General features: G+C 41.0%; 1 protein-coding gene and 1 long non-coding RNA gene across 2 annotated transcripts in view; one reads left to right on the top strand and one right to left on the bottom strand.

Annotated features, from left to right (window-relative positions):
* LOC127661946 (protein O-mannosyl-transferase TMTC2-like) overlaps positions 1–20,422 on the bottom strand; it is a 118,042-nt gene that overhangs the window by 92,092 nt on the left and 5,528 nt on the right. The window lies entirely within an intron of this gene.
* Positions 17,692–20,422, top strand: part of LOC127661963 (uncharacterized) — a 23,350-nt gene continuing 20,619 nt past the window's right edge. The window contains exon 1 of the long non-coding RNA XR_007972816.1: positions 17,692–17,926. This is a non-coding gene — a long non-coding RNA (uncharacterized LOC127661963). The remainder of the gene's footprint in view (positions 17,927–20,422) is intronic.

Below are 20,422 nucleotides of genomic sequence, written 5' to 3' on the forward strand. Positions count from 1 at the left end.
TGCGATGTGGTCACGTGTCCATATGTGCTGTTTGTGATCTGATCACAAAACCTTTAGTATTTAGCGCTGACCACTTATGATCGGATAATCCGAAATATATCTCAATACTAGCTGTGGACGGGGACTAAACGACTGCAGCAGGAGCTAGCCAATTCTATAGAACGACTTCCGGCGGAAGTCACACCCGCATCCTTTTCCCCAATAAGACCCCGCAGGAAACAGGTGGATAATTAGGGGGTCTGGGTAGCTCAGTGGTAAAGATGCTGGCTACCACACCTGGAGTCACGAGTTCGAATCCAGGGCATGCTGAGTGACTCTTAGCAACCAAATTGGCCGGTTGCTATGGAGGGTAGAGTCACATGGGGTAACCTCCTCGTGGTCGCTATAATGTGGTTCTCGCTCTCGGTGGGGTGTGTGGTGAGTTGTGCTTGGATGCGCGGAGAACAGCGTGAACTACACGTGCTACGTCTCCATGGTAACGCATTCAACAAGTCACGTGATTGACAGTCTGAGACGTGGAGGCAACTGAGATTCGTCCTCCACCACACGGATTGAGGCGAGTCACTACACCACCATGAGGACTCAGAGCGCATTGGGAATTGGGCGTTACACATTTGGTTAAAAAGGGGAAAATCAACCCCCCCCCCCATAGCGTTGTGTGAGAAAGACCCGGATTTATATCATGTTTTATGATAGCTCAAGTCACCATTCACTTACATAGTAGGAAAAAGAGCATCTTGAATATTCTGCTATAAATAACTCCTTAAAAAGTATGGCATACTGTTTTGGAACAACATTAGGGTGACTAAATGATGACAGAATTTTTTTTTTCTTTTGGCCCCCAAACTGAACATATATATGTATACACACATACAGTATATATATGTAGATTATATTGGCAAACTTGTTTCAAGAAGTAATTTCTAACGAACTCTTTCTGCATGTTTTGGCGTGCTGTTAAACGTGGTTTGTATTGCGTGAAGGGTGAAACGTTGGTTACACCAAGTGGAAGGTATAATTTGAAAGTACGTGAAAATACTCCATCATAACAAGTCAAACTAAGCAGAAGCCAGTAGGCCATTGGAGAGCAGACCCAGGAGAAAGAGCATCTTGACCATTAGATGATTAAAGCAAGTTAAATAGAGCTGAACCCGTGATGTGAACCAACGACAAGCGTTGCACGAGACGGAAAGTGAATTCAGCTGTGGCGGCTTCTGAGCCTCTAGATTTCAGAGGGAGCTGCAATTTCCAACAGCTCTTTCCGCTATAACTCAGATACGCTCTAAGTAAGACAAATAACCCTCGGTGCTCTTGACGCTACACAGAAACCATCCAATTTACCATCAGATACTTCAAAGTGCCCGGGCCATCGATGTGAACGTGCCCGCATGGGTGAAGGAAGCTGTTAAGTCTGGAAAAATGTGCCGCCCGCCACAGAAGCGATCAAACCATCAGAGTTAATAAAGGTCGAACCCAAGGTTTGTCCTGTTACCCAGAATGTAAATATCCCTCCATACAAGACAGATGATCTTTGATTATAGGCTGCTTTCCACTTCACATCATGTTTAATCAAATGCAGGCAGTGCTCGATTAAATGCAAAATTGAGACGGTCACAGAAATATCTTTTCTGACCGACGGGTTATTACATGTCAAATCAACTACATCTCACAAACGTTCCCATGGGTCGCTTAATCTTAATAATACTGTCGTTTTGGACTGTCGAAAATCAAGATTTGGACATTTATTTTTGTTATGTGAATAAATACAAAAGGTACATTTCTAGTTTCAACATTATTTGTACTTCAGACTTTTGTTGGACAAGAAAAAACCAGAAAACCACTCAGAAACAGAAAGAGCTCCAAAATAAAAGCTTCCGCCACTTAAAGGGACAGTACACCCAAAACAGAAAATTCTCTCATCATTTCCTCACCCTCATGTCATCCCAGTGTGACTTTCTTTCTTCTGCAGAACACAAATGAAGGTTTTTAGAAGAATATTTCAGCTCTGTAGGTCCATGCAATGCAAGTGAATGGGTGCCAACATATTTAAGCTCCAAAACGCACATAAAGGCAGCATAAAAGTAATCCATACGACTCTTCAGAAGAGCTTTGATAAGTGAGAGTGAGAAACAGATCAATATTTTAGTCTTTTTTTGCTAGAAAGTAGGGGATGTATGCATGAAGAATGTAAGTGAAAGTGAAAGTGGAGATTGACTGAGGAAGGAGGATCATTTATAGTAAAAATATACTGAATATATTGATCTGTTTCTCACACACATCTATCATATCACTTCTGAAGACATGGATTAAACCACTGGAGTCTTATGGATTACTTTTATGCTGCCTTTATGTGCTTTTTGGAGCTTCAAAGTTCTGGTCACCATTCACTTGCATTGTATGAACCTACAGAGCTGAAATATTCTTCTAAAAATCTTCATTTTTGTTCTACAGAAAAAAGAAAGTCACACATCTGGGATGACATGAGGGTGAGAAAATGATGACAGAATTTTCATTTTTGGGTGTACTGTCCCTTTAATGCACAATTTAAATGGAAAAAGTATGACAGAAATATATCACTACTTGATATTATTTAATATTAATAATAATAATAATAAATAGTGATTCTATTATATTTAAGCAATATCTCTCATCTGTGATGCTCGGTTACGCACCACTTTATTTAAGGAAAATAACACAATATTATGTTGATTAATTTGAATAATACTGTATTTTTATTTGATTAAAGTTTTAAATAATTAATTTATTAAAACTTTAATTAACTGTTGGTATGGAATTCAGATAAAAATAAATAAATAAATAAATAAAACAGGTATTGATATAGTCAAGTACTGAAAAGGAAGTATCGGTTCTCAAGAAATGTTTCGTGACATCACCACCATTATAGGGACATAAAAATGAAGATGAACCAGAATCTAAAGGACATTAAAGGCACTTTCCACGCTGGAGTTTAGTGCCGCCTCAACGTGGGCGGGATTACAGGCTGATCATCATAGTTACGCCGCCTCTGCTGCCGTGACATCATCTTAAACGCGACACAAACATTACTGACCATAAACAATAACACGAGCGCTAGCTGTTAGCTGTTAGCTCATTGAGCTGCATAAAGCAGTTGTTGATGGTGATTTTACACAAGTGTAACAGTTAAATTGAAGCTTATAAGCTGAGTATAGAGTTAACGTAACAAAACGTCCCATCCTCCATCGTGAACTCCAACAACGCCGTGACCGAGTCCAGCGCACTCTCCCTCCCATTGCTCGCCGGTCTAGATAGCGTCCATTTGGTCCAACCACTTCCACTTTCTTCTGTTTGATCCACTCCGGCTGTTGTGGGCCTTGATGGTTCTGTCGTCACTTTTAAGTGTTTTTAACGTTCCCCTTCACTGTTGGGAGGTCCGGTGGTAGCCGTGTGCGGGCAACAGCTGAGACACTTCCTGAGAGACTTCTTTGTTTCGTTCGTCGCTAACGAGAGGAACGTCTGCACCTCGTTTATTGACCATGGAGTGGTTTTGCACACGGCCATTTCTTTTAACAATTCGAAAGTCGTGTGAACAAATGATACCGCTATCGCTGTTGCTAACTTTAAAACTAGCGTGTTGATGTCGCGTGTCATTAATCCAGTGACGCTGGTAGTGACGATTCTCTCTGACCAATCAGTGATCTGCAGGATTATGACGTCACATTTAGTTTCGGCTCGCTTGGAACCTCAACGAGGTGGTACTAAAAAAGTATCAGGTACCAGGAACTATCCACAGAGGAAAACCCCAAAAAGTGAGCTGAGTCGAGCTGTACGGTGCGGTGAAGAAGCCCCAAATCTTTAAGACTTCTACAGTTAAAGGCACTCCAACTGATTTTAGTAATAAACCTACCAATCTCTGTGTAAAAATAACCAAAAGTATTAAAAACACAATTCTGTGCCGGCGACTTCAGGTTGAGTTGTCACGGAATGACCCAAATGTAAGAAGTCTGATGATGTCGTATCTGTCGCACCTCATTTTACAACCAAGATTCATTGTTTAGAATGAAACCCGCCTCCCTTTCTTAATACCCTGCTGACATTAACGTGCAAAGCTCCTAGCTACACATTTCTCCAAAGATCTTTCACAAAAGCCTCTCAAACATCAAGCGCTCTTAATTTCCAACTCAAGTATTATATTATAACATTTACATTTATGCATTTGGCAGATGCTTTTATCCAAAGTGACCTACAGTGCACTTATTACAGGGACAATCCCCCCGGAGCAACCTGGAGTTAAGTGTCTTACTCAAGGACACAATGGTGGTGACTGTGGGGATCGAACCAGCAACCTTCTGAGTACCAGTTATGTGCTTTAGCCCACTACACCACCACTCTACGTATTTCATAGCATGACTGATGTATTTCACATTATAGAGGTCCATTGCAATGTCTCTTTCCAATGTACAAACAACAACAGCATTTGAGCACATCAACAGAAGACAGCGAGGAACTGTGAGAAACTCAAACACCTCCAGTACAGCATCCGTCTGATGGAAACATGTCCACTTGCTCTTTCTTTTCTAGACAAAACCAGTTTTTCAGCTAATCGCCCTTTGAAACGAGGAGTGAGATGTGATTACATTTCCTCAGAAGATTGTGATTACCAGATATGTCTGTCTTTTCTCATGTCAAGCCATTAATGTGCAATTAAAGATAGATTTCACCAGCAAACCTTTGAGGCCAGGAGCCCGACAATTCATCTTACGACAGACATCCAGTATTAATCACAGAAACAATTAACACACACACACACACACACACACACACACAGACGCAGTGAGCAGGAAGATGCCTTTCGCACACTGAAATTAGAAACTACCAGCACAAGATACTGTCATTTGTCACTTCGCAATTCGTGCATGCAACAAAATCTATTTCTGCTGCAGATTTACAGCTGTTGCTTCAAGTAATAAATGAGAAAAGTGTTCTCACAGTCCCTGTTAGAGCGCTGTGTACTGGCAGTGACAACAGAAAATAATGTCAGACAGCCCATAACAAACTCCAACATCCCATCTCCACTTATATTACTTTAATAGATGTTTGGATAATCCTGAACCACCGAACATAGGCTAGTCAAGACCGCCTGGAGTTAGCAAGTTTGCCGCTCAAGACATTCACTGATAACATTTCCCCATCTTCATGACCAAACGAGTCACGAGAGACCCGCACAATAAACCGTTTCCACACTGTTCATCTATAAGACTTTGATGAGAAGATGGAAACCTTGAATGCTTTATGAAAGTGGTCTCTGCTACACGGATCTCCAAAGCAAACCTCTTTAACGAGCTGAAGACAGTCTACATCATCAGACAGGACATAATAACCCAAATTCTGTTGTCCGTTGCATTTCTTCTGAATTCCATATGTGAAGTTCAGCTTAATTCAGTCTCAAGAGTGAATCCTTTTAATTCATTGACACTTTCAATAAAAAGTAAATAGAAGAATTAAAGTGCTGTATAAAGTGCATTTACATGTATGCATTTGGCAGATGCTTTTATCCAAAGTGACTTACAGTGCACTTATTACAGGGACAATCCCCCCGGAGCAACCTGGAGTTAAGTGTCTTACTCAAGGACACAATGGTGGTGACTGTGGGGATCGAACCAGCAACCTTCTGAATACCAGTTATGTGCTTTAGCCCACTACACCACCACCACTAGTAGTAGTGCATGAAATATCACATTTTTCTATATAGTTATTTCTGTCATCACTTCCTCAATTGTATGCATCTATTAATATTTATTTGTATAGCGCTTTTCACAACACAAAACGTTATCATTTAGTTACCTTTGACACAGTCAACCATCAGATCTTACTCTCCACCCTCTCCTTGCTGGGCATCACAGGAACTGTGCTTGACTGGTTTAACTCCTATCTCTCAGATAGGTCCTTCAAGGTAGCCTGGAGAGGTGAGGTATCCAAGGCACATCAGTTACTTACTGGGGTACCGCAGGGCTCAGTGCTTGGACCACTTCTCTCCTCCATATACACAACATCACTGGGACCCATCATCCAGTCACATGGTACGCTGCTACCACGCAACTCTACTTGTCTTTCTAGCCCAATTACACCACAGTGACCGCTTGAATCTCTGCCTGCCTGGCAGACTTCTCGGCCTGGATGAAGGAACACCACCTGCAACTCAACCCAGGCAAAACCGAACTCCTTGTCTTTCCAGCCAACCCTGCTGTTGAACACTACATCACCGTGCAGTTGGGTGCAACTTAAGTATCACCTTCCAAAATGGTCCAAAACGGTGTTTCCACAATTAGGACAAATGAGGGCGTGCTAGTGCGTGCCAGGGCCAGTTGCGTTCCCACTGTCAGTTCTGGGGCTTCTGGGGATTCATTGTGCCTCCTCTGGGCTTTTTCGGGGCCAATGGCCTTGGTCTGTCAATTACCCTTGGGCCAAATAGGACCAACCAGGGATTGAGCCGGGGTCAATGTCAAAGGCGGATTTTCGCCAAACTTGCGAATGAGGTTGTGTATCAAGCGGGTACACAATGTAATGTAACATTTAACACATCTGTTAAAATGCACATTGGACAATTCGGTGCTCAAAGAAAGCACTTTCCATGGTGCGAGATCATGCACATTGTGCTGGGACATCGTCCCGCTGTTAGTGGCGAGACCACTCGGGACACCGTGGCAGTTACAGTCGATGAGTTGTAAACGCTAACTTATCTTGCTAGCTAGCTAATGTTTACAAATGATATAAACTCAATATTCTAGATAACTAGATAACATGATACCTCAGTTTGAGCTTCCCCCTTGCTTGTGAAATGGGCAAGGTGTGTGACGTTGGCATCAGGGTAGCGTATTGGCAGGTTTTAGGGCAACGCTGTGAGGCTATTGATCAATTTTAGTCTCGCGGCTTGAGGTGTGAGGCTATTGGCCCCAGCTGGTCAGTTGATAGCCCTGGCTGGCACTGGCCCGATAGTGGAAAGCAGCTAGTGTCATCTTAGGCTGGTCTTCGCTGGTGTAAACTGGTCTCTCAGCCTGTCTAAGCTGTGTTCAGACTGTCGGCCACCAGGTCTTCCAGGCTGACCAGCTAAAAAGTACTCTAAACACATCTAAGACCAGACTAGCCTGACCGGACAGTAAGACCAGCAAACCAGCTAAGCCAAGTTTAAGATGAAGTTTCTGAAGGACATGTTAGAAAAGATGTTGGGCTACATCTGATGGTCCAGATTCCCACCGACTCATCAAGCATGTCTTTAGTTCTTTACTTGATATCCGTCTCAATCTCAGACCAGCAGAGCTTCAGAGTTCTGCTAAACAAAGCAACATCTGATATTGGAAAATGTCCCTTTTTAAAATCTGTGATTTCCGAAGGAGAAAGTGTTTTTAGAATATTGCATTACCTCTCAAAAGTTCCACAGGATCTGCGGCCAAAATATCAAAAAGCCACATGTATTTCCTTAAATCCTAAATTTCCTCTGAGACCTAAAAATAACCCTCTTCTAACTCTCATGTATGCCAGAAAGGAAGATCTGACTGTGCTGATGTCCTACTACACAAACCAAACAGTGCGTGAGTTCAAGAGAGACGGAAAACTTCCTGCCGACCCTTTTACTGGAGATCAATGCTCCGAAACAAACACAATACACAAAAGTATGTCTTTATCTGGAGGAGAGCTGGACTAAACTTCCAGACCTATGGAAGGCGAGCCGAGTGTTTGGGTTTGCAAACATCATTACGTTTGTGATTTGGTTTGATGTCACTACTGGTGCAGAAATGCACTTGAATGCCACATGCCTTTATTATCATTTAGTTTTAAAGTCGCGTGTTCAATAACAATCGTTTTTGCTGTGCTGTTGAACATCCTATAATGTCACTATGAGACTACTGAAATCTGGGTATCAAACATACTCCAGTCTGTCCCATAAAGCACTTGACAAACGTTGTGCTGCTGATGTAAGTGCTCGAGATGTTTGTGTGTGACGGTGATGACAGAAGGGAAAACTTGGAAGCAGGACAACATGATTGTTGCTCCAAACGTAATGACTCAAACTCCCAAGTGTCTGGAATGTTCTTCATAATCACTCCGAGCAGAAGCCAACGTCTCAAAGACGAGCTGAAGGGTTTGATTTGTGTCCTTTGTCTCTTTCTACTGAAACATGTACAAGGACAGATGTGTAAATGTGTGCTGTGAGACTCCTCTGACACTCATCACAGATCTACTGAAATACAAAGAGCTTTAATTGCAACAGAACACTTTTTGAAGCCGAATGAGAGTTTAGAGCTATAACTTCAGTTTCGGTCTTTTCCTCGAGTCGTGTGAGCTACTTCTATGCCACTTTTGCATTCTGTCAAACATTCATACGGGTTTGGAACAACTTGAGGGTGAGTAAATGACTTTTTTGAGAACAACGTCAAATAAAAACTCAAATTGCTGAGAATCATCCAGGAATTACAGACTTCAGGTTGGAAGGTGTCTATAATGACTCTAACATGATTTTCACAAGTCTTTTGCTAAACACCAGAATGCAAGTGGCACTGCCCATCTGTCCTGATGGCAGCTGTGGAAAACAGTCAGCACACGAATCCCGGTTTGTTTACATGAGGTTAGCAAAGTCGTCTCCAGCGAGCAAAATCCTGCCACAAGCTTCCTGAATCAAAGGTAAGCCTGATGATACGATCAGTTTGGAGAAAGAACTGTGCAACAAAAAACCATCGGAGAAACTAAAGCTAGACCGAGTCCGAGCCAACAACAGCGCCGTCTGTTGACTTTGCATAAATAAAAGATTTGTGCAAATATTTAAAGAATAAAGAAAAAAATATGGGCATACATGTTGGAGTCAGAACAGAAAACGCTTCTCAGTGGTCCAGAAAAATGCATCATCAGCCGTCAGACAGTCGATACCGGCCATTTTAACCATCGTACTATCCTCCGAATCACAGCGTTAGTTGAATTGCTGTTTGAAATCAGTGTTAGAAAAGTCCATACAGTTTAGTTTGAAGTGCCATTGTTTATGGAAAGCACACATACCGTATGATCATATAAAGGATCAAACTAAATGTAGTTTTATTACAGATGAAGGTATTGTTAAAGTCATCTCTTCTCTTCTCTGCTCTCGTTGTTTCCATCTCTTATTAATCTGAGGTCATCTTGTGAAGCTTGTAAATCCATTATTTATATATTGAAGCGAGCGATAGGTCCAGTGCTGAAGTCAAATCTTATTTAAATAAAGTTCCTGCTTTCATGTCTATGACTTGGAATTTAAACAGAATGGGTATAAAAATTAAATAAAATTTAATAAAAAATTAAAGATATTAAAGATGTATTCAAGATGTAACGCATTAAATATAACCGCATTAAAGATGCAACGCATTAAATATAATGCATTAAAGATGCAACGCATTAAAGATAAGCGCATTAAAGATGTAACGCATTAAATATACCCACATAAAAGATGTAACGCATTAAATATAACCGCATTAAAGATGCGACGCATTAAATATAATGCATTAAAGATGTAACGCATTAAATATAACCACATTAAAGATGCAACGCATTAAATATAATGCATTAAAGATGTAACGCATTAAATATAACCGCATTAAAGATGTAATGCATTAAATATAACCGCATTAAATATAACCACATTAAAGATGTAACGCATTAAATATAACCGCATTAAAGATGCAACGCATTAAATATAATGCATTAAAGATGTAACGCATTAAATATAACCGCATTAAAGACGTAATGCATTAAATATAACCGCATTAAATATAACCGCATTAAAGATGTAACGCATTAAATATAACCGCATTAAAGATGCAACTTATTAAATATAATGCATTAAAGATGTAACGCATTAAATATAACCGCATTAAAGACGTAATGCATTAAATATAACTGCATTAAATATAACCGCATTAAAGATGTAACGCATTAAATATAACCGCATTAAAGATGCAACGCATTAAATATAATGCATTAAAGATGTAACGCATTAAATATAACCGCATTTAAGACGTAATGCATTAAATATAACCGCATTAAATATAACCGCATTAAAGATGTAACGCATTAAATATAACCGCATTAAAGACGTAATGCATTAAATATAACCGCATTAAAGATGTAACGCATTAAATATAACCGCATTAAAAGATAAGCGCATTAAAGATGTAATGCATGAAATATACCCACATTAAAGATGTAACGCATTAAATATAACTGCATTAAAGATGTAACGCATTAAATATAACCGCATTAAAGACATAATGCATTAAATATAACCGCATTAAAGATGTAACGCATTAAAGATGTAACGCATTAAAAGATAAGCGCATTAAAAGATAAGCGCATTAAAGATGTAACGCATTAAATATACCCACATTAAAGATGTAATGCATTAAATATAACCGCATTAAAGATGTAACGCATTAAATATACCTGCATTAAAGATGTAACGCATTAAAGATAAGCACATTAAAGATGTAACGCATTAAATATAACCACATTAAAGATGTAATGCATTAAATATAACCGCATTAAAGATGTAACACATTAAATATAACTGCATTAAAGATGTAACGCATTAAACATAACCGCATTAAAATGTAACGCATTAAACATAACCGCATTAAAGATGTAACTCATTAAATATACCCGCATTAAAGATGTAACGCATTAAATATAACCGCATTAAAGATGCAACGCATTAAATATAACCGCATTAAAGACGCAACGCATTAAATATAACAGCATTAAAAGATAAGCGCATTAAAGATGTGATGCATTAAATATACCCACATTAAAGATGTGATGCATTAAATATACCCACATTAAAGATGTGATGCATTAAATATAACTGCATTTAAGATGTAACGCATTAAATATACCCGCATTAAAGATGTAACGCATTAAATATAACTGCATTAAAGATGTAACGCATTAAAGATAAGCGCATTAAATATGTAACGCATTAAATATACCCACATTAAAGATGTAATGCATTAAATATAACCGCATTAAAGATGTAACGCATTAAATATAACCGCATTAAAGATGTAACGCATTAAAGATAAGGGCATTAAAGATGTAACGCATTAAATATAACTGCATTAAAGATGTAACGCATTAAATATAACCGCATTAAAAGATAAGCGCATTAAAGATGTAACGCATTAAATATACCCACATTAAAGATGTAACGCATTAAATATAACCGCATTAAAGATGTAACGCATTAAATATAACCGCATTAAAGATGTAACGCATTAAACATAACCGCATTAAAGATCTAACTCATTAAATATACCCGCATTAAAGATGTAACTCATTAAATATAACCGCATTAAAGATGTAACGCATTAAATATACCCGCATTAAAGATGTAACGCATTAAATATAACCGCATGCATGTAGCATCAGATCATTCAATCCAGCAGTATTCTTCAGAACAGCCCAGAACTGAATATTAATCCAGTCTTCAATGGAGGACGACTACACTGGCACGTACACTCAGATAGATGATCCGATCGTTTCTGACAGGTTGGTACACAGACACACTGAATCTATTTTCAGCTCCAATAGAGCGCGAGCTGCTTCAGCGTTCACAACTGAGGTTTATTTCCCATCCGTGAACACTAGCGGTGTGAGAACAGAGAGCACCAGGTCCATCTGCTCAGACAGAGGCTATGCTGGACCACAAATATCAGTCATTATCTACTTATCATGATGCTCCAAAACTGAATGACTTTCTTCTGTGCAACACAAATGAAATGTTTTTAAAGAAAACCGCAGACACTCTTTTTATTTAATAATGCATAAAGACAGGGGCTGTCAAGCTCCAACGTGAGAAAAAACACCATTAAAATGATGATTAAAGTGGTCCAAACATCTGGTGTCGAGTGTGAGGAACACACTGACAATGAAGTCATTATTCTGATATTTTGGACGGTCATTTGGACCACTTTGTGATGCTGCTTCTTTGTCATTTTGAAGATTGACAGCCCGAGTCTTTAATCATGATTATACAGAAAAGAGAAGCAGAACAGAGCTCCAAAAATCCCCGGAAGAAAGTCATGAGGGAGAGAAACACAACTCTGCTTTCAAGTGCACTATATAGACACTAGCAACAGGGGTGTTTTGTGCTTCAGTGGATCTGACACAGAATCCACAGCACTGCTAATCCCATTAGCATGACGGCAGGCCAACACAGGCCACATCTATCACAGAGCATTACATCAGGTCTGTGGTCATTACACATCTAGTGACATGCAAGAAAATGATCTGAGATCTGTGTAATGATCATCCTGTAATATTACACCCAATCCTTGTTGAATAGCTTCTGTCCAAATCTATTGTCATTAAATCTACTTCACGCGCAGACACGTGTTTATATTCATATCTGCTCTAATAACAGATTTGAGAGTTTGTAAGAGGACGTGGACCACAGATCTCTGGTTCATTCATACGCTAATTATACATTAATTATAGAGGCTAATGTGATTAGCACAATAACTGACCCTTCACTAAGCCTTACCTTAAACCGACCAATCCTGCTTAAGCATCCGTCTGCCGTCTGTTTGCATGGAAGTCTATGGCAGTAAGTTAAACGTTGCTATCAGGGCACTTATAATAGTGACGGCAGGTACAGATGTTATTTTGGGGTAACAATGGGCTGTTTTCTTTAAACGGCCATGGTGGAGATGGTCATGTGATCCGCCTGTGTGTCCACGGCAGTGCATATGGCCTCATTTCGGCCCATCTGATGTAGAGGGTCTGAGAGGTCATGAACCGTGAACAGCAGCCCATTGCAGAGTCCCGTGGGCAGTGATGGGTCACACCAGTCTGGCCTGCGCCAGCAGAATGGGACGAGGGCCATCCGATCTCTTCTGACAGCGCTTCACTCCAGTAATCAGGAACCCCCTCTACTTACCACGAAGATTGAGCTAGAGGAAAAACCTCGGCTCGCTCCCAATACACAGATTTAGTCTAGACACCATCTGGACAACGGACACGGTAATCAACAAACACCTGCGAGATTTAGATATTATAGCTGATTTAATAAATGATAATAAAGCTATTAGGTAAATAAAGCTATTAGGTAAATAAGTGTATTTTTGATTAAAAGAAGCAGGTCGATTAAGGGAAAACTTGCAGCCGTTATTAAGACAAACGTATGTTTGTTTTGCACATAATCCAATCATGAGGTAGAGCCCCCGATTGAAAATTGGACAGAAAAACAACGATACAAGACTGGGTAATTAACATATTTAATGAGGGAATGAACTACAATCCTATCAAGCATTGCTAATGAGGTATTTTAATGAAAGATTATTACAAAACTGTATTAAATATAACATTGATTAACAACCTCAGAGCCCACGAAGTTATCTTTAAAACCCATTGATCTACGGAGAAAAGGATTATTATCCTGTGAGCAGACTGTAGTGCTCTATTAACTGCCGCAGTAACTTTACTGAATATTTCTGTACTGATGAATATTAGAAACATACAGAAAGTGTGTGTACATCTCCTGACACAGCAGGACTGCAGTCAACTGGAGAAACCATTTATCTGTGGTTAAAGTCCGGAGACAGTTCACAAGGTCACGCCACAGTCATAGCTAGATTACACACACACACCCACACACACACACACACACTCTCACACACTCACTCACTCTCACACACATTGACACACACTGACACACACACACACACTCTCACACACATACTCTCTCACACTCACTCACTCTCACACACATTGACACACACTGACACACACACACACACACTCTCACACACACTCTCACACACTCACTCACTCTCACACACATTGACACACACTGACACACACACACACACACTCTCACACACACACTCTCACACACATACTCTCACACACATACTCTCTCACACTCACACACATTGACACACACTCACACTGACACACACTCACACTGACACACACACACTCTCTCACACACACACACACACTCACACACACACACACACACTCACACACTCACACACACACACACACTCACACACACCCACACACTCTCACACACACCCACACACTCTCACACACTAGGGCTGGGATAAAAGATTATTTTTTAAACGATTAATCTAGCGATTATTTTTTCAATGCATCGATTAATCTAACGATTCATTTTCAGTCCGATTCGATTTCGATTCGATTAATCCACTTGTGACAACACCGGTAATACCGGTTTCATTGGGGGTGGGGGTGTATAAAATGTAAAAAAAAAAAAAAAAAAATTTGCCGGGAGTTTGATTGACTGGCGATCTGATCAATCAATCATAATACGCCATTTTTGTCCGACAAAGTAGTCAGGAGAGAGAAGATTAACGTCGGTGGATTTGAATAATGGATTGTAGGCTACCGTACTGACATCTTTCCGCGGTTAAAACAACAGTCCTTCTGATGTAGGCTACATTCATGTTTAGCATATTTGATGCTATAAATTAACCAAGGAAAAGATGATCGGTTCACGAGCAGCTTTAACTGAGGCAATCTGTCACGACACATTAAAGAGCCACAAAATAGTAGGCCTATTTATGGTTTAATTTTCTTTGAATGACCAAATTTGAAAGTTGAGACTTTATTAAATGTTACCTGCCTGGTCCTGTCTGTCAGCGCGTTGTCAGTGTCCTCTATGTATTTTTCACGACATTCATTCATAGCTATAAGCGCATTATTAATAGCTATAAGCGAAAACTTTAGGTGTCGACAACGTATTATAGCCTACTCCAACATCGAGTGCAAAGTGGGGAGTTGAAAAAAAACTTACGGTGCTCTGTCATCTGCGGCTGCTCCCGGGTGGCGCTAGAATGGAAGGCCATCTCCATTTTGCAAAGACGACATATCACGGAATTGTTTCCTTTTAAATTAAAGAGTTCCCATACTTTAGAGGAACGAGTGCATGCCGCCTTGCACATCTGATAGTCTGAGGAGCCACTCGTGTTGGCGCCGGCGCCGCCATCTTTGTTTTGGGTCTGACAATTCGACGCGCATATTTTGCGTCGACGTATTTTTTGCGTCGACGTCATCCCAGCCCTAGTGCTGGTGCATTGCTGTGGTGCTAGAATGGAAAGCCATCTCCATTTTGCAAAGACGACATATCACATAATTTTTTCCTTTTAAATTAAAGAATTCCCATACTTTAGATGAACGAGTGCGTGCCGCCTTGCACTTCTGATAGTCTGAAGAGCCACTCGTTTTGCTTCTACTCTCCGGCGCCGCCATCTTTGTTTTGGTCTGACGAATCGACGCGCATATTTTGCGCCGACGTCGTCCCAGCCCTATCTCACACACACTCTCACACACTCACTCACACACACACACACACACTCACACACAGACACACACTCTTACTCTCACTCACACACACACACTCACACTCTCTCTCTCACACACACACTCACAGACACACACTCTCACACACACACACACACCCACCCACAGACACACACACACACTCTCACCCACAGACACACACTCACAGACACACACTCTCACACACACTCACAGACACAGACACACACACACACACACACACACACACACACACACACACGCTCAAGGCCAGTGGTTCCTGACTGCATGTTTGTGGTTACAGCAGAACACTTTTACTAACTGCATCATCCAATAACACTTCACGTTTACTTTCCATTAATCATGTTTGGCATGTACAGTAGAGTCTGAACGAGAGACCTGCACACGTCAGCAGAGGTCGACCGGTAGTGGACTGTGCCGACACTAATACGGTGATGAAAAAGGCAAATAACCGATTCATTTAAAACTGATTTACAGAATGTAAAAATATTTTTCTTAGCGTGTCCGTACTATGACCAAGAGTCCAAAATGAATAAAATCACAGATGCAGTTTATTGTGCAACCAAAAGCCCAATAATAATCAGAACATGGATTTGGAGCGTAACTCTGGACTATGAACCAGCCTGAAGTACACACACTTATTTCAGGACACATATTAGATTAGATTCAACTTTATTGTCATTGTGCAGAGTTCAAAGACAACGAAATGCAGTTTACATCCAACCACAAGTGCAAAAGCAGAAAGCTGCGTGTGATATTCAAGTGTAGACCGGTACAGAAATATAAGAGCAGAATAAACATGTAATATGAACAGTGTGTGAACAACATGTACAGATATGTAAGCATGTTCCCGACACTTAAACTAGCACCCCGTTATGTTCAGGCATCCGCAGACGCTACATTGTTTCTAAGCTTGTAATGTTACATTTGATGTCACTTACATCATTCTTACAATTAAATAATCAAATAAAATCACCGGCCAACAGGTTGCAAGTTACTCAATAAAGCCAATCATGATTGTTTGTTGGAGTATTTATTTCGGGATCAATGTCCTTGTGCAATGACAAACTACTCTAATGAACTTCAAACAAACATATTTCAAATGTTGTGAAAGTGAATGACAGATGTTCAACTGAGCGGCACAGGGCACAGGTGGATGTTCAGTGTGCTGTTTTATTTTACAACATCTTTACTTCAACCAAAAGATGAGGCAATGCACTTCCCTCATTCTGCATGTGCCGAAATACCCCCTCAAGTTATATGACTATCCCACAGCTTGAGTTCTCTTAAATTGGCGGTCCTCTGGCACACACTGCTGGATTGTTGCACTGTCTGGACATAAAAATTGATAAGCCTCATTTTTAATCTCGGACAAACGCTCCAAGTATAGCACTCGGAGTTCGGGCAGACTGTTGTGTTGTACGAAACAGAGAAACACAGAACGCACACGGGACGAATGAACACATGAAACCGTCTTTACAGTGCCTGACACACACACAATATGATCCAAACACTCTCTGAGGCATCTGTAATTCTGACGGATACAGAGTATTCTGCACACGACTCCTCCTCAAACAAAAGTACAGAAGACTACCCACAATGCTTTTCAAACTTGACCATCTGGACCGAGCGGTGGAGGATTAAATGGGGGCTGTGGAGGGGCGGTTGAGAGAGTTTTCTCTCTCTGAGATAATTACAGGGTGCTGCTGGGACGGATGACTTGAGGGGAGAGATGCTCCAGTCCCGGTTGGCGCCCTTGATATTCGACATCACCACAGAGCCAAAGTGTGCGGTCAGATCCACAGGGTGGACACTCCAACAGAGCTGCACAAACCCAAACCAACAGCGCTATATAAAGCACCCCCGCTCATCTCAACACTAAACTAGCGAAACTTTCATAAGACATTCTCACAAACCAACCAAACCGATGTGCAACACGTCTTTTCTCAAAACCTTACTTTGTCACTGATAATGAAGACGCATCATGATGTAGAAAAAGATTTCATTAATCCAGTATATTGTGTATTTGCCCACTTGAACTGCGTGAACAGACCGACAAAATGAAGCACACATTTATCACTGTGCAAAACAAAAACAACAACAACAACAACAACACTGACTGACCCCATTTACTTTGTATAAGATCAACATGAAACTTTGTTCACAGCCCATTTTTACTGCTGTAATGTGTGAAACAAAAAAGTAGATATGTAGTGGAGTGGTCTAAACCACATAACTGGTAAACTGGTAATCAGGAGGTTGCTGGTTTGATCCCCACAGTCACCACCATTGTGTCCTTGAGTAAGACACTTAACTCCAGGTTGCTCCGGGGGGATTGTCCCTGTAATAAGTGCACTGTATAATACATTGGTAATCAGAAGGTTGCTGGTTTGATCACCACAGTCACCACCATTGTGTCCTTGAGTAAGACACTTAACTCCATGTTGCTCCGGGGGGATTGTCCCTGTAATAAGTGCTCTGTATAATACATTGGTACTCAGAAGGTTGCTGGTTCGATCCCCACAATCACCACCATTGTGTCCTTGAGTAAGACACTTAACTCCAGGTTGCTCCGGGGGGATTGTCCCTGTAATAAGTGCACTGTATAATACATTGGTAATCAGAAGGTTGCTGGTTTGATCCCCACAGTCACCACCATTGTGTCCTTGAGTAAGACACTTAACTCCATGTTGCTCCGGGGGGATTGTCCCTGTAATAAGTGCTCTGTATAATACATTGGTACTCAGACAGGTTGCTGGTTCGATCCCCACAATCACCACCATTGTGTCCTTGAGTAAGACACTTAACTCCAGGTTGCTCCGGGGGGATTGTCCCTGTAATAAGTGCAATGTAAGTCACTTTGGATCAGTGATGATCTGGAGGGGCTTCAGCTAGGACACGTGAATCAAGTCATGTTCAAGGTTATCCTGGAAGAAAACTTGCTTCCTTCTGCTCTGACAATGAGAGTCTACATGAGTAATGTGTGTTTGAGTAGTTTTACAGCATTTTATAGAAATTATCCAATGGCAAATAAGTTGTTGCTGGTTGATTTGTAATAGTGACAAGGTCCCATAAGAGGATACATGCAGTGGGGTTTCATTCATTTAAAAAAAATATCTTTAAATCAATCTGGAGAACAGCATTTACCTTGTTCCAAGATAAATTAAAGCGAATAACTCAATCATTTATGTATTGATTCAGGTGAAGGGTCCAGTGGTACTGATGGTGACTAGCACACCTGGAGTCGTGAGTTTGAATCCAGGGTGTGCTGAGTGACTCCAGTCAGGTCTCCTTAGCAACCAAATTGGCCCGGTTGCTAGGGAGGGTAGAGTCACATGGGCTAAACAAATTGGCCCGGTTGCTAGGGAGGGTAGAGTCACATGGGGTAACCTCCTCGTGGTCGCTATAATGTGGTTCTTGCTCTCGGGATGCCGCGGAGAAGAGCGTGAAGCCTCCGCACGCGCTACATCTCCACAGTAACACGCTCAACAAGTCACGTGATAAAGATGTGAGGATTGACGTCTCAGACGCGGAGGTAACTGAGATTCGATTGAGGTGAGTCACTACGCCACCACGAGGACCTAGAGCGCATTGGGAATTGGGCGTTCCAAATGGGAGAAAAAGGGGAGAAAATCCCCCAAAATCACAGCATCAGTGGGTGTGTTATGAGACGTTATTAGCAGTTAATTACACTATATTAAATATTTTGGAAAAAACTGCGCCGTTCACGCCAATCCCCCATTCATCCCTATGGGGAGTTCTGCAGAACATATCAGAGTGAGCAACGGAAATCAAGGAAGGCGGAGCTTATCGAAGGGTCAAATAGATCGCCGCCCTTGTCATATTGCAATTTTATTTTATTTAGACAATTCCTCAAGCCCTAACTATGACACTTAGCCATTCAGCACACTGGAAGTTTGTCGCGTTTGGAAGGAAGATCTTCATCGGCCGATGCTGCAATGTAAAAGGTGATGTATCTGTGCACAATCAGCCCAGGAATCTGTATTCAGAAAATAAATGGGCTGAAATTTGATTTCATATTGACTTTAATAATGCTCCAGGACTTTTTGTGCATAATCAATCACATTTAAATATCTGGTTTCCAATGTAATAACCCTCTCTGCTGACATGATATCCAAGGCAGAACAGGAGAATATGAACAATATCACGGCATCCAATCAAACCTCAGTGGATAAAAGCCCCGCCCTACACTCAATGTTCCCCTGGGTTCACCACTGCATCACTTTAAGGGAGATACACGAGTCGCAAATGCTAATTTCATGCTGTTTTTCAGAACATGTAAGAACTCTAAACTCACCTGTGCTGCTCAGAAAAGAAAAATAGCCATTTTAGGAATCCATTGATCCCATTTACATACGCCTCCTTTCCAAAACTACAAACCCCAAATTAAAACAGCCCGAATGAACTTCGATTTCAGGTGAATGATGGCCGTTCCTCGTGTGAGCTCATCTATCAGACATCTGGACAGATTCACAGCGGGTCGAGGAGATGAAGCCATAACTCAGCGCTGGCACTGGTCTCTGGTGTGTGTGTGTGTGTGTGTGTGTGTGGGGATTATGGCATCACAGATATGAGGGATGCGGGTCATGGTATCCACTCAGCGGTGCAGGTGTCGGAGTCGAGACAGAGAGCAGATACGGAGGTCTCTGAGGAACAAACAGAACTAAAGTCTGTCCTGAAGGATGACATGTCATACACCTGTATTTAACAGAGGAAGCAGCGGAAGAGGGATACAAAACTGGGTAAAAATATACATTTTCCGTTTCCCAGTATCGAGTCTTAAAAACCCTACATCAATCTTTGACTCCAACTCTGAGATCTGAGATAATGAAGCTCAATTTATGATACCGTTGGTGTCAGATTTGAGCGCTGATTTGAGATATGTCCATTAATCATAATCCTGACCGGAAACCAGAATCAGGGGCGTTCCAAATATAACCGTGTGGCCAGACTCGTCTTGAAAGGGAGTTTGGAGAGAATTTCTTTCATATGTAAGTAAAAAAAATGGACATAATAACTGAAATATAAATAAATGAATTGG

The sequence above is a fragment of the Xyrauchen texanus genome, chromosome 21 (assembly GCF_025860055.1).
Source record: "Xyrauchen texanus isolate HMW12.3.18 chromosome 21, RBS_HiC_50CHRs, whole genome shotgun sequence".
Lineage (NCBI taxonomy): Eukaryota > Metazoa > Chordata > Actinopteri > Cypriniformes > Catostomidae > Xyrauchen > Xyrauchen texanus.